Raw genomic sequence first — 16,387 nt, 5'->3', positions numbered from 1 at the left:
CATCGAAAAAAAAATGGAAAAGTACATAAGAAAAGGTCTTATCTACCTGTAACTAAAAAAAAAATGAAAAAAAAAAATTTGATTCAAATAATTGGTTTATCAAATATAAATATTTAATTGAACCAAATAAATATTCAGTTGAACCGAATTATTACTTGGTTAAACCAAATATTAATTTGGTTAAACCGAATTATTAGTTGGTTTAACCAAATTAATATTTAGTTGAATCGAGTTAATAATTGCTTTAAATAAATTAATATTTGGTTAAACCGAATTATTAGTTGGTTAAACCGAATTATTAATTGGTTTAACCGAATTATTAGTTGGTTTAACCAAATTAATATTTGGTTAAACCGAATTATTATTTGGTTAAACCAAATTAATATTTGGTTAAACCGAATTATTAGGTGGTTAAATCGAATTATTACTTGGTTAAACCAAATATTAATTTGGTTAAACCGAATTATTAGTTGGTTTAACCAAATTAATATTTAGTTGAATCGAGTTAATAATTGCTTTAAATAAATTAATATTTGGTTAAACCGAATTATTAGTTGGTTAAACCGAATTATTAATTGGTTTAACCGAATTATTACTTGGTTAAACCAAATATTAATTTGGTTAAACCGAATTATTAGTTGGTTTAACCAAATTAATATTTAGTTGAATCGAGTTAATAATTGCTTTAAATAAATTAATATTTGGTTAAACCGAATTATTAGTTGGTTAAACCGAATTATTAATTGGTTTAACCGAATTATTAGTTGGTTTAACCAAATTAATATTTGGTTAAACCGAATTATTATTTGGTTAAACCAAATTAATATTTGGTTAAACCGAATTATTAGGTGGTTAAATCGAATTATTAATTGGTTTAACCGAATTATTAGTTGTTTAACCAAATTAATATTTAGTTGAATCGAGTTAATAATTGCTTTAAATAAATTAATCTTTGGTTAAACCGAATTATTAGTTGGTTAAACCGAATTATTAATTGGTTAAACCGAATTATTAATTGGTTAAACCGAATTATTAATTGGTTTAACCGAATTATTAGTTGGTTTAACCAACTTGAATCGACTTAATAATTGGTTTAAATAAATTACTATTTGGTTAAAATAAATTAATAGTTGGTTAAACCATATTTTTGGTTCAAAAAAATGTTTAACTATTTCAAATAAATATTTATTTGAATTAAATTATATTTAAACTAATAATTTCTGTATTTGCAACAAATACCATTTAATAAAATATATATTATATTTTATTAAATAATAATTATTAAATACAAATAAATATTTATTTGACTCTAGTAAAGTAACCGATTATTTGAATAAAATAAATTTTTTTTCAGCTAAATGTTTATAGAAAGCCTAAAAGTATTTTTTTTTTAAATTCGCGTTTAAATTTTTTTCCTCCTAATATTTATTTCGACAAATAAAAATTTTTGTTCGTACAGAATATGTCAAAAATTTCAAATTATCCAAGACAAAAAAAATTTTTAGCGCGAATTTTCAAAATTAAATCACAATTTCGTTAATAATTTTCGATTTCTGTTCGAACAGAATTTGTCCAGAAATGGCAATTGTCCGAAAATCGACAAAATTCTATAAAAATCGACGTTTTAAAAATTCTCTAATTCGAAAATAAAAAAAAAAAAAAAAAAAAAATACAAAATTTCGTCAAAATAAAAATTGTAATAAAATTTATTTTTCACAATGACATTTATATTTATTACACGATAGGAAATCGAAGCAGAAAATCAAAGGAATATTTTGATGAACGTCTGCGGGCTAACGACGCAAAATTAATTGAATTAATCGCTTCAACAACTATATCTAGATTATCCGACAAAGCGAATTAATTTACTGAAATATGTGTTCATGCTCGGCAAACTTCACGAAACTATGGGAAATAAAAGTGTGAAAAATAAAGCTCACTCCTAATAATGTGGTTTACTTTTATGGATAGGGCACTTGATTTCTTCTTTTTTTTCATAAAAGAAAAAGATTTTTCTTCGTGACGCTTAAGAAGAAAAAGAAAAAACAAAAGACAGAAGTAATCAACTTTTTTTTTGCATATATATATATATATTTTTTTTTCCCTCTATCTCTATCTCTCTCTCTTTTTGAGACTCAAACAAAATGAATTAATGCAAATTACTACCTTCTAGATAATACGGAAATTCCTCAGTTTCACTTTTCCCATTGGGATTCTCTTCGCGAAATGCTGAACATGTAGAGTGTAACAAATGCGATTTTAAGGACTTTTGCCATATACGAGGGAGACACTATCGCTCCAGATGTAGTTTCAAGACTTGTTTCCAAGTGTCGTGAAAAGTTATTTTCAAATGGTGGGGAATTTAAATCAAAAAACGTCTCATTTTTTTTTTTGCAGTCCCACTGAGAACACTTTCAAATTTAATACGAACAAGTGCGTTTTTACTAAAGCAGAAAAACAAAAAAAATTTTAATTAAACTTTTGTAAAAGGAAAAAATTTTTTTTTTGTGTCATACAAAATTATTTCAATTTTATGTTAATTTTAGAAATTATTTATAAATGAACGTAGTTTTTAATTGAAAAAATTATTATTAAATCATATAATTATAATATCAGTAGTACAGAAAATTTTTAGTCAGACGAATTGATTTTGTTTTATAATATCAGTAGCAAAAGTAAGTTATTAGTCAGACAAATCGAATTTACTTCTTCTAGTTTCAATACAAGTAGTAAAAATAAGTTTTCAGTTAAACAAATAATAATTTTAATATAAGTAGTAGAAGTCACTTATTAGTCAGACAAGTCATTTTTAATTTTGTCTATTTTCAATGTAAGTTGTACAAGTCCGTTTTTAATCAGACAAATTGTTTTTAATTCGTCTAATTTTATAATAAGTAGTATAAGTGAATTTTTAGGCAGACAAGAAGTTTTAAACTTGTTTAAATGTTATATAAGTAGTAAATGTCATTTTTTAGTCAGACAACTATTTTTCAAATTATTGTCAAGTCGTATTTTTTCGATATCAGTAGTAAAAGTCACTTTTTAGTCAGGCAAGAAGTTTTAAACTTTGTTCTGAATAAGTATAATATAAGTAGTAAAAGTCAATTTTTAGTCAGACAACTATTTTTTTAATTTAGTGTAATTTTATAATCAGTAGTAAAAATTAGATTTCAGTCAGACAATTTGTTTTTAAGTCATAATTTTTTATATCAGTAGTAAAAATCAATTTTTAGTCAGACAACTTTATTTCAAGTCGTTTAATTTTATAGTCAGTAGTAAAAGTCAGATTTTAGTCAGACAAATTATTGTCAAGTCGCATTTTTTTGTATGAGTAGTAAAAGTCACTTTTTAGTCAGACAAGAAGTTTTAAACTTTGTTCTGAATAAGTGTGATATAAGTAGTAAAAGTCAATTTTTAGTCCAACCATTTTTTTTTAAATTAATTTTATAATCAGTAGTAAATGTCAGTTTTCAGTCAGACATATATTTATTTGTCAATTTTTAATATCAGTAGTAAAAGTCAGTGTTTAGTCAAACAGAATGTAAAAAAAATCCTTGTAATTTTAACAGCAGTAGTAAATGATAATTATAGTCAGACAAATATTAATTTATTTCAATATTAGTAGTTAAATTCCGTTATTAGTCAGAAAAATTGTACCTATAATTTTAATATATAAGTAGTGAAGTCAATTTTAAGTCGTACACAAAAAATTCCAAATATTAAAAAAAATTCACTAAAAAAAAAAGAATTTACTTGGTACAGCAAAACATTTCACTATAGTAGTAAAAGTTTTTAACTTATTTCACTTAAATCTTTTCGCTAATGTAGCAAAATCTTTTGCTGTTTTAGGTAAATTTTTTAAAAATAAAAATAACTTAATTAAAAAAAAATTTCTTCTATTTCAGTCATAAAAATTCTCTGTTAAAATTGATTTTTAATCTACATATACGCTTTTGTAATAAAAAAAATTGAGTCTAAACAAAAAAATGAATTATTCAAAAATTTTGAAATATATACAAATTTAAAAATGAATACTTCGTATAATATAAACATATGAAAAAATTATTGGAGGGGGGGGGATATTAAAAAAGGGGCACAAAAATAAGAAAAATAATTTGATTTTAAATCTTCATTTAGTTTGCGGAAGTAGCGGCTGTTATCGGAAATTCGTTATCCTTTTTATTCAGACTCGTTTCCTGGCTGTAAATTGTGCTTGTTTGGTCCAAGCTGCCACGCGTAAAAATACATAGCATTCGACTACTTTTTTTTCTCTCTCTCTCTCTCTCTCTCTCTCTCTCTCTCTCTCTCTCTCTCTTTCTCGCGATAGCCTAGTGCATTTTAAGGTTTTTCAGAAGAGCTCTCTTATACGTTTCCGAATAAATCTCGAACTCCATTACAACCGTATCTTCCTCTCAAGTGTGCGGGACCAAGAAATAGCCAACTTTTATTTATTTATTTTTTTTTTTGCCTTTCAAAAAACCCACCACACAATAAACAGAATTCTTAATTTAATTTAATTATAAAAATTTTATTTTCAATAAAAACAAAATTATTATTTTCAAAAATTTTTTGTTCCATTATTAATATTATTTATTTATTTTATTGTTATTTAATTATATAAATTATGATTTTATTATTTTATTATTATTATTAATTATTACCATTATAAGAACAAAAAATTCAAAAAAGAATTGTTGACGAAAATTTGGTCAATAAAAAAAAAAAAAAAAACATGAAAATCATAAACAGACAAAATATAATGAGTTATTGTTCACAAAATTGAAGTTTGTAAAGAAAATAATATGCTAAAAAAAAAGAGAGTCAGTAATCATCAGAACGGAAAGAGAATCCCTCGCTTCCGCGAAGCGTGACATAACTCAATTTCTGCGCGATGTTTTTCATGAAACTCGTGTTACGGATAGACCAAGAGAAAACGTTTTATAAACATACACATATACGTAAATATATATTTTATATACTGTACACATATATATATATATATATTTTAAAATTCATGCAAGTACACGTACGGTGGCAGGACCAACGTATAAAAGGTTAAAAATCACAAACAGAGAGTGAGAGAGAGAGAGAGAAAGGAAACTCAGAACACATATGAACGCGAGTTCCGTGCAAGAGGTCCCCCATTTTTTATTTCTGCGTCCGACAGGATTAAACTTGAATTAAAACGTCGTCCTCTCACGAGTCGTAAAGCCGTACTTAATTACTTTTCGCTTCGCAAGAGGTAGAAAGCGTCTCCTCGCACTTTATAAACGTTTTCTTTTCGAAAAAAAAAAAAAAATGCCCAGTGGAAATTGTTATAAAAAAAAAGGAAATTTTTTTTTGATATTTTCTAATTTTCTTTCATAAAATTAAAAAAAAAAAAAAAAATTCTCAACATTTTTCATTTAGTTAATTTCCCTTGATACTTAAATCTTTTTTTTTGCCCTCAAAATACTATATACACCCAGAGCGAATTTTTTTTTTTTTTTTCAAAGCCAAATAAATAGTTCTCTGTTTTAAATATAAATTTTTATTTGCGCTAAATAAAAATTCTATTTGAGCTGAATAAAATTTTATTTGTGCTAAATAAATTTTTAATGAAAACTTGTTGAAATTAAAAAAAAAAATTCTTAAAATAAAAAATAATTACTAAATTAATAATTTCTTATTTTGGGAATATTCAAATTTTTCTAATATTCTAATTTTAAGAATAAAATGCATTCTACGATTCCAGCTCGATGTTATCGTGTAATAAAAATGTAAATTGCTTTGAAAATTTTTGAATTGACTTTTTTTTTTTTTTGGTAAAATAAATAGTATAATGTAGCTTCAAAAAGCGGTGTAGCTTTAGGGGTTGTTTAAGTATTATCCTAAGCAGAAAAGGAAAATAGGGAGAAAAAACAAATACAAAGATAGACTTGACAACAAAGTTTTCCAGTAAATTTTTACTATTAAGTAAATTTTACAAGACTAAAACTTTTTTTTACCATATAAACAAAAATAATGGAGAAATTTTAGTTTTTAATTTGACAAAAACAAAATTTTATTTTCAACTACAATTTAAATAAGTAAATAAATAAATAAGTAAATAAATAATAAAAGTTAAATAAATAAATAACAAAAATGAAAATAAATAAAAACCTAACAAAAATAAAATTTCAGATAAAATTTATTTGAAACAAATACAATTTACTTGAATCAAATAAAAATATATTTATCTCAAAGTTTAATAATTTTTTATTTTTGTGTCAAACAAAATATTTAGTTTGGCACAAATTTTTTTAATCAAATAAAATTTATTTTAAACAAAATAAATTTTTTTTAACAAAATAAAATTTATTTTCAACTATAAATAAAATTTTTTTTTTTAACGAAATAAAATTTAACTTTTGAATCAAATAAAATTATATTTATCCTAAAGCCGAATAACTGTTTATTTGCTTTAAACAAAAATTTTAATTTGTCAAATCAAATTTTTTTTAACTAAATAAAATTTATTTTCAACCAAATAAAATTTTTTTTAAAACCAAATACACCCAGGGTATAATATATTAACCAAATTTAATATATTTGAGTTAAATAAACATATATATTTGTCTCTGTCCATTTATTTGGTGTAAATAAAATTTTTTTTTATTTAAATTGAATAAAAATTTATTTAAATAAAATTTACAAATTTAATTGAATCAAATAAATATTTGTTTGAATAAAATAAAAATTTATTTAAACCAAATAAAAATTTATTTAAATAAAATTTAAAATTTAATTGAATCAAATAAATATTTGTTTAAATAAAATAAAAATTTATTTAAACCAAATAAAAATTTATTTGTGAAACAAATATATCATTTTTCTGGGTGTAAAATTTATTTGAATCAAATAACTATTTATTTGTGAGACAAATATATAATTTTTTTCGATGTAAAATTTATTTTAAACCAAATAAAATTTATTTGACTTTGTTAATTTAATAAACCATTTAATTTTTGTTGATAAATAAATTTAAAAAAAATATTAAAATTCAAAAAAAAAAATGTATCAAATTGCAGTAATAATTTGAAGCAATGGGAAATAGAAATAGTGATTGCAGACTTGATGGAGCTGCGAATATATATATATATATATATATATATATAGATAAATAGGCCGACCCTGATACCTTTGAATGCGTTCTATAGACCAATTTTGAACGTTACTTTAACACGCACACCTCAAAGTTCCACATATATATATATATTTCATCATATTATTCTCATTGACTTAATGACTCACTTTGATATTATATAATCACATACATATACGTATATATTATTGCACACACATAATATTTGCTAATTAATATCGCGGATATTTTCCCACCCATAAAAGTTTATTATTTTATCTATAAATTAATTATATAGTGCGCGCAAATGTTTAAATACCCTCGTCGTTGAAAATGTCCTGCGCTTAAAAGTCCCACATGTAGAATAATTTATTCACGTGCGATTCCATCGCTTCCAAGTTAATAATTTCTCTTAATTAATTTCGCTTCAATTAATTTTCACTGCTAAAATTGAAATTATTATATTTTATATGTTTTTAAGTTTATAATAGTTGAAATATAGATAAATATTATATTAGAAATATATAGATTTTTTCCTTATTTCAAAAATTATTTTTCTTTAATAAAAATATTTTTATTTACAAATTAGGTTTTTGTAATTAAAAAAATTTTTTTAAAAATTTTTATTTTTATTAATTTTATTATAAAAAATAATATTTTATGAAAAAATTTCTCTCTCTCTCTCTCTTATTTTTCTTTAACAAATTGAAGATATTGAGAACAATATTCTTTTCTGTTTGACGATTTATTAACAAACATTTCCGATATATATATATATATACACACGCCGAGTATATTATTTCAAACAAGGAAGGGAACAAAAATACGTGACTTATTTCTTTGGACTTTTAGTAATCCCCCGGGGATGTTTATTCGTCAGTTAAGAAACTCTCTTAAACAGAAGTTGCCGAGAAAGTAACAACCATTTCAGGAAAAAAAAGAAGAATAAATAAATGAGCTTTTCAGATATCGAGAAATTTCAAATTGTTATAGTTCATATATAATTCGCAAAAAAAAAAAAAAAAAAATTTATTCTCAAATTTAGAATATTTTTCACTCTCTGTTTAATGTATTTTTTATTTTTATAGTTAAAATAACAAATAAGGGAATAAAAAACTATTTTTGAAAAATTCCCTTATGAAAATTCCTTATAAGAAAATAATGTTAAAAAGCTGGAATGTTTTCAGTATAATGTTTTTTGTATAATATTTTCGCGATTATAGGTAATTTTTTTATAAGAAATTCATTATAAATTTTTTTTTCTCAAATAATTATGAAAATATAATTATTAGAGACTATGTAATGAAATCATTACAATTTTATAATTATATGAAAATTTAATTATAGAAAATAAAATTTTTCACGTGCAAAAATTAAAATATTATAAAATTAAAAGTATAAAAATTTAATTACAGAAATTAATTAATTTTGTATTTTACTGATAACTATATATAGTTATCAGTAAAATACAAAATTAATTAATTTCTGTAATTAAATTTTTATACTTTTAATTTTATAATATTTTAATTTTTGCACGTGAAAAATTTTATTTTCTATAATTAAATTTTCATATAATTATAAAATTGTAATGATTTCATTACATAGTCTCTAATAATTATATTTTCATAATTATTTGAGAAAAAAAAATTTATAATGAATTTCTTATAAAAAAATTACCTATAATCGCGAAAATATTATACAAAAAACATTATACTGAAAACATTTCAGCTTTAATATTATTTTCTTATAAGGAATTTTCATAAGGGATTATTCTTCTTTTGAGAATATTATTTTTTCTTAAAAATATTCGTTTTGTTTTATTTTTAATTTAAGAAAAAAAAAATCAAACTGTAAGGAAATAAATTGTGCAGAGGAATTTAATATTCTCAAATTTAGAATATCGTTTTCCTACGATGTGAAGCGATTTCAATTTCAGAAAATAGATTTATTCCAAACTTTAGTCGAGTTTTCACTTCTAGAGCCCTAAAAAAGTTTTCTCCCCCTTTTTCGATACATTCAGTAAATTAAATGCTTTTTATGCCTCATCTCTTGAAAATTGTGCCAAGTAAGCTACCGAAAAGTATCAAGAAACAGTAAAGCATAAAATATTCCTACAGAAACATAAAACGCACCCTTTCCAAAAGTAACATAAAAGTCAAGTCAGGAAATAAGGTTTCCCTATATATATATATATATATATATATATATATATATATATATATATATATATATATATATAATATTCTTTATGGAAATATGAATAAAATATTAATTCTTTTTTTTAACAACAATGAAAAAAATGAATTTTTACATATTTTATATATATATATATTTTTTTTAAATTGCATATTTCCAGAATGTGTGAAAATATACTTTTAATTTTATTTTATTAATTTTTACGTATTTTAAGGATGAAAGAATTTTGTTTTTTTTTTTTTTTTTTGCCGAAAAAAAGGAACTCTTAGGGAAAAAAAGGGGAAATTGACAATAAACTGTTTTTATTGAATGTTCCTGATGGGATTTCATACCTTTTCATTCAAAAATCGTAAAGTAAAAAAGAGCAGGCAAGTTATATAGTTTTCGAGCAGAGTTTGCATTTTTTTTCACTTTTCACAAAAAAAAAAAAAAAAAAAATTCACATTCTTTCATATTTTGTGTAATACTTTTATCATTTTATATACTGTAAAACAAAGTATTTTTCTTTGTATTTTTTTTTTACTCATACAAAACATTTCCAATTTTTTTCTAAATTTTGTATCACTACAATAACAATCATTTTGATATCAAATATTTATTAAAAAAAAATTTTCTATTGTTTTATTTTATTATTTATTTATTTAAATCTTTAATTTTTAATTTTATTATTTACTTAACTATTATCAAATAAATATTTACTTGAACCAAATAATTTTTATTTATATAGTTTTGATATTGTAGATCGAAAAGAAATCTTCACCTGGAATAACAATAAGTTTCACTGGACCAGAGAAATGTTTTACTAAAACAGGGAAAGTTTTTGCTATTCTAGAGAAACATATTGTTGTTTCAGATAAACATTTTTTTTCCTTGTAGTATAATATTGTTTTAGTCAGACATACTATTTACATCCAAAGAAATGTTTTATTTGAACCAAATATAATATATTTGAATTAAGTAAACGTATATTTGTCTCACAGCCTATTTATTTGGCGTAAATAAATTTTTTTATTTAAATCAAATAAATATTTATTAAACTGTATTGTATTTAATTTTGTCATTAATTAATTTAACAATTTATTACTAATTAATATTATAATTAATTACTCTCTAAATCTGAATTAGTAAAAATGTTTACTAATTTAAATTAGTGACTCATTTTTTGCTTTAGAATTAGTTAAATTTTACTAATTTTTAGTAAAAGTTACTAATAATTAGTAAAAATTTACTAATTCAGAAGCAAAAAGTGAGTCACTAATTCAAATTAGTGAATATTTTTACTAATTTAGATTTAGAGAATATTAATTATTATTAATTGATATCATTTACATTTAATTTGAAATAATAATTAATAATTTTAATTTAATTTTGATTCAAGTTTCTTTGAAATTTTATTAATTTTTATTTAATTAAAAAAATAAAATATAAATCACATTGTAAAATTACACTCTAAATGTAGAATTGTATAGGAGTTAAATAGGATTGAAAATGGTCTGCAATAAAGTGAAAATAATGAGTTATTCGAGAATTGCGTGAAAGGGGCTTTTATATAAATGAAATATATATATATATATATATAAAGTATGGAGAAATGAAAGTTGAGAATAGAGTAATTTGGCGACTTGAATCGACAATATAATTGTGATTAGTGTAAAGCACAAAGTATGGTCCCTATTTAATCTCCCGGCCAAGCTCGACATCAACCGAATGAACTCGTTTTAACACGCGTCACATATACAAATGTTCATTCAGCCACAAATTCACATAAGCCCAACGTGTTTATTTCTATATGTATATATATATGTGTGTGTGAATGTCTACGAAACATGCATTATGTATTCAACGTTATCTTCCTCTATATGTACGTGTTAGAAACGCGGTTCATGAGGTAAACCGTCGGTCAATGACTGACATTAGTCAATTTACTAATCTAAAATGAACTTCATATTACATATATATACAAACACCTAATTATACCCAATTGTATAACTGTATTATTAATTTTGTTACTCCATTTTAAAATGGAGGTTTTTATATAATTAACATTAATTTAATTTCAATTAAAATCAAATGGAAAAAAAATTTTATTTTCTTCAAAATAATCTATTGACTATTATCAAATAAATATTTAGTTAGGTCAAATATAATTTTTATTTAAATTAAATAAATTTTATATTTTGAACTAATAATTTCTGTAATTGAAAACAATACCATATTTAATTTACTCAAATAATTTAATTTATTAATAAATTATTTAATAAAAAGAAATATTTATTTCAATATTTACACAAGAAAATTAAAAGGCATTAAAATAAGCTGCAACGCTTTTTATTTAAATCCAATTTTGCTTATTTTAATCCATTTTGGTATTAAAATAAGCAAAATTGGATTAAAATAATAAGACCTTATTATTTTCTCTATATTTAGTAAATATAATCAAGTAATCGATTATTGGAATTAAATAAATTTTTTTTTTCACTGTAATCAATTTTCATTTTGCATTCACTTAATTAGTAAAAACATAAACAATTTTTGCAACTTCAAATAAAATGAATTCTCTCTAAATCTGAATTAGTTAAAAATTACTAATTGTTAGTAAAATTTTGGTAGGTTTTTAGTTACAAGTAGTAAAAAATAACTGTTAGTAAAATTTTGATTAGTTTTTTTTTGCTTCAATTAGTAAAAAATAACTGTTAGTAATATCTTAGCTAAATTTTTTGTTTCAGCATTTAGTAAAAAATTAACTAATTATTGGTAAAAAAAAAATTTAATAATTGAAAATATTTTAATTTGACTAATTTAATTAGTTGTGAGAAATTTTATTTATTTATGTTAACTAATAACTAATATTAGTCAATGTAGCTAATTTTGTTAGTTTTAACTAAAAGATTAGTAGAAATATTACTATTTTATTTAGTGACTGACTTTTTGATATTTAGTAAATCGTAGATTTTTTAGCTTCAATTAGTAAAAAAAAATAACTGTTAGTAAAATTTTAGCTAACATTTTGCTTTAGCAATTAGTAAAGAAAAAATAACTAATTATTAGTAAATATTAATTATTAGTAGAAATAGAAACTAATTAATTTTCACTGGGAAAAATAATTTAAGAAATGGTCAAATAAATAAAATAAATTAGTAGTTTTCTACATATAGTCATTTTTGACTGAAAATTAGTTAAAAACTTATTACTAATTAAAAATTAACTAATTCAAATTTAGAGTATCAAATTTATATTTTCAACTAATTCAAATAGTGGTTTTTTTTTTAGATTTTCCATTTTTTTCTGAATATATCGTCAAATATGACACAACAGGTGTCAATGGTAATTTTTCTCGTGATAAATTTTCAGTAATAGACTCGATGTAAACATTTGTTAGTACCAGACGTGATCTAATTGTTAAAGTGGTTTACCCTGTTACAGGCAAGTTCGAGTTGATAACTCCAGCTTTAATTCAGACGTAACTTCTCTCTCTCTCTCTCTTTCTCTCTCCACATGAGAGTTTATATATACATCGAGAAAAGGAGAGAGAGAGAAAGAGAAATTTATATATATATATGCATCGTTACAAGAGTGAGATATATATTTCAGAAACGAGATTACGGCAAGCCGTTTGTCGTTTCACGAATCCTCATTCGCCGCACGTGAAACGACAGAAGCTTCAAAAAGAATAATAAAAAAAAAAAAATTTATATTCTGTATAGCTGAGGTAAATTGATATGAGATAGCACACTTTTCGCATATATACAATTCCACCATAAAAACCCTCTATTTTAATTCTTTGAACCGTTTAGAACACAGGAAAAACAAAGTGTTATTTTAACACCAGAATTGGTGTTAAAATAACACGCAACAAATTTTACCCTAAATCTGGGTTAAATCTTATGGGTTTTACCATTGGAGAAAATTACCCGCAACAAAAATAACACCATCTTTTTTCTGTGAAATTGTAACTGTCTTTTAAAAATAAAAAATTATTTTTTAAATTATTTTTCTATTATTGTTATAAAAATCAACTATATCGATTTAATTGTAAATATTATCGAATGCTTTTCCACCTTTTGACCCCCCCCCCACCCTCCTTAACCCTACCCATCACCGGATCCCCATAAACTTCATCGACATAAAGTTAGATCAAGTTTCCCTCATGTCGCACTAAACTTTATCATATGTCCTGTAATATTATAATTTGTAATCAAAATACCTGTTTTCCATTATAAACTTTTATTATAACCATATCATATATAATAAAAAGTAAAAATTTTTTTTTTTTTTTTAATTTTCCTATGGGAAAATTTGTCTTTGACTCCTCTCCAAATTTGAATGAGTGAAATTCTGAAATTCAGTTATATTTACACTGAAAATTAATAGAATTCTTTACTGATTGAAACACTCAAATCTGTTTTACCGATTAATGATAATGCAGAGTTTTACCGATTGAACCAATCAATTCTGTTTTACCGATTAATGATAATGCAGATGTTTACCGATAGAACCAATCAAAATCTGTTTTACCGATTATTAATAATGCAGAGTTTTACCAATTGAACCAATTAAAATCTGTTTTATCGATTAATAATAATGCAGAGTTTTACCAATTGAACTAATCACATCTGTTTTACCGATTAATGATAAGATTTCACTGTTTAAATCAAAATCTGTTCTACCGATTAATAATAATGCAGAGTTTTACCAATTGAACCAATTAAAATCTGTTTTATCGATTAATAATAATGCAGAGTTTTACCAATTGAACCAATCACATCTGTTTTACCGATTAATGATAAGATTTCACTGTTTAAATCAAAATCTGTTTTACCGATTAATAATAATGCAGAGTTTTACCGATTGAACCAATCAAAATCTGTTTTACCGATTAATAATAATGCAGAGTTTATCGATTGAAACACTCAAATTTGTTTTACCGATTAATGATAATGCAGATTTTATATATTGAAAGAATCAATTCTCATTTACCGATTAATGATAATGCAGATTTTTACCGATTGAACCAATCAAAATCTGTTTTACCGATTAATAATAATGAAGAGTTTTACCGATTGAACCAATCAAAATCTGTTTTACCGATTAATGATAAGATTTCACTGTTTAAAGCAGTAATAATCAGACTGATTTTTCGAAATGCGACTGAATTTCAGTTGGAATAATTTTACTGAAAAAAATTCAATTGCTAAATTCCAATTATATTCCATTAGTGAAATCTCACTGATTCTTTAGAGAGCGAGTAAATAGAAAGAAGAATATAAGAAAAATGAATGAAAACTATTTTAAAATTTTTTCTCGTCTCTTTCTGTTATTTTTTTCACTTTTTTTTTTGCCGGAGAATTTGCAATAAATTTTCCAAGACGGAATTACACTTCATTACATTAATTTTCCTACTGGAGAAAATCTCTATGGGAATTCTAATGTAAGAGAGAGACATATATACTGAGAGAGAGAGAGAGAAACAGAGAGTTTTCACGGAATATATTTCGTGTAGCAGGCAAATCTGCGTGATTAATTTCAAGCGGTATTCGCACATGGAATTACATGCAGTTATATACATAATTGTATGAAGCTATGTTTCGGTATATATATATATACACATTATGTCGTAAATGTGTGGCCCTCCACATTATCCAAATAACCCATTTGGGTTTCGATTTTATAACCGTGCACGTGTATAATCGATTTTCAAATTCCACGAAATATATATATATATATATATATATATATATATATAGGGAGAAGAAATAAGATCTGCACTTTGTATGTGTAACAATGTTTGCGCCATTAATGAGTATAATTGTTGGAAATTGTATATAAGATTGCCAAGATGGAAGATGTGCCCGTGACTTGAAAGTCTCATTACTCTTACTTTAAAGCAGCAATAGAACACAATTTACTATCGGCAGTAAACTCTCTGCCGTTTGCTTACACATTTATAGACATATGATGGAGATTGATGATAGGAAAACATTACGAGACACTCTCAGATAATAATATCATTATTATTATACTGTTCTTCTTATTATTATTTTTATTTTCAATTTTAATTATATTTTAATTTTATATTTTATATCTATAATTATATTATATAATATATAATATATTACATCTAGAGAAAATCTCAGAGCCAAATAAATATTTCTTTGTTACAAATAAATTTTATTTTTATTAAAGAAAATTTTTTTTTACTCAAAACAAATAAAAAATTAAAAATTAAATGTTTAACAAATAAAAAGTTATTATACTCTGAGACAATTATATTTTTTTATTTGCCTCAAATAAATTTTATCTGTCTTAAATAAATGCCAATAAAATATTTCTCTGGTTGTATAAACTATATAATTACATTTCAAAACTTTAAAGTACCAAAACTATACAAGTAATGTTCTCCTTAATTTGTAAAATTTGCCTTGTGTACTACTAATAAAAAAAAAAAAAAAAAAAAAAAACAATTTCAAGAAAAAATTTGTCTGACTAAAATATACTTTTACTACTTTGTAGAATTAATCAATAAATAATTATTTCTGAACCTATTTTTATTGGTGGAAAATAAATAGAACAATGTAAAAAAGAAAACATGCATTTGTCGAAAAAATAGGTCAACATCAGTGGATAAAAAAAAAATCATAAATAAAAAATCTTTGAAAATTTTTCTGTATAATGCTTTGTCTAAACAATGACTTTTACTACTGATATTAAAATTATTCAAACTAATTAATCAATAATAAAATTATTTTATATTAAATAACAAAAAAAAAAAAAAAAAGAATTTTTCTATCGAAAATATACTCATTTAATGTTCAAATGTCACAATGCTATTTAAATAATATGAAAATATTATGTTCAAATATTTTATGCTTTAATTTACTTTCTATGTAATTACTTCTGTATAATTATTCTTTTATATCAAAGTTGAGATTGTCACGCAATAAAAACTGACTTAAGATAAATGAAAATGTACCTATATTTAAAAATGTATAAAAAGTTACAAGAAAAATTCTCTAATTTTCAACAATTACACGTAATAAACAATTTTAATTGAAAATTCATTGTATAATTAAAGTATTAAATATTTAATTT

General features: G+C 22.9%; 1 protein-coding gene across 2 annotated transcripts in view; it reads right to left on the bottom strand.

Annotated features, from left to right (window-relative positions):
- Window positions 1–16,387, bottom strand: part of LOC127289116 (dopamine receptor 1-like) — a 104,425-nt gene that overhangs the window by 48,386 nt on the left and 39,652 nt on the right. The gene's annotated exons all lie outside the window — the stretch shown is intronic.

This window comes from Leptopilina boulardi, unplaced genomic scaffold (assembly GCF_019393585.1).
Source record: "Leptopilina boulardi isolate dan_hultmark-lab unplaced genomic scaffold, ZJU_Lbou_2.1 LbouV2_1, whole genome shotgun sequence".
In the NCBI taxonomy this organism is placed as follows: domain Eukaryota; kingdom Metazoa; phylum Arthropoda; class Insecta; order Hymenoptera; family Figitidae; genus Leptopilina; species Leptopilina boulardi.
Note: the sequence above shows the minus strand (reverse complement) of the source record. Positions and strands in the feature narration are given on the sequence as shown.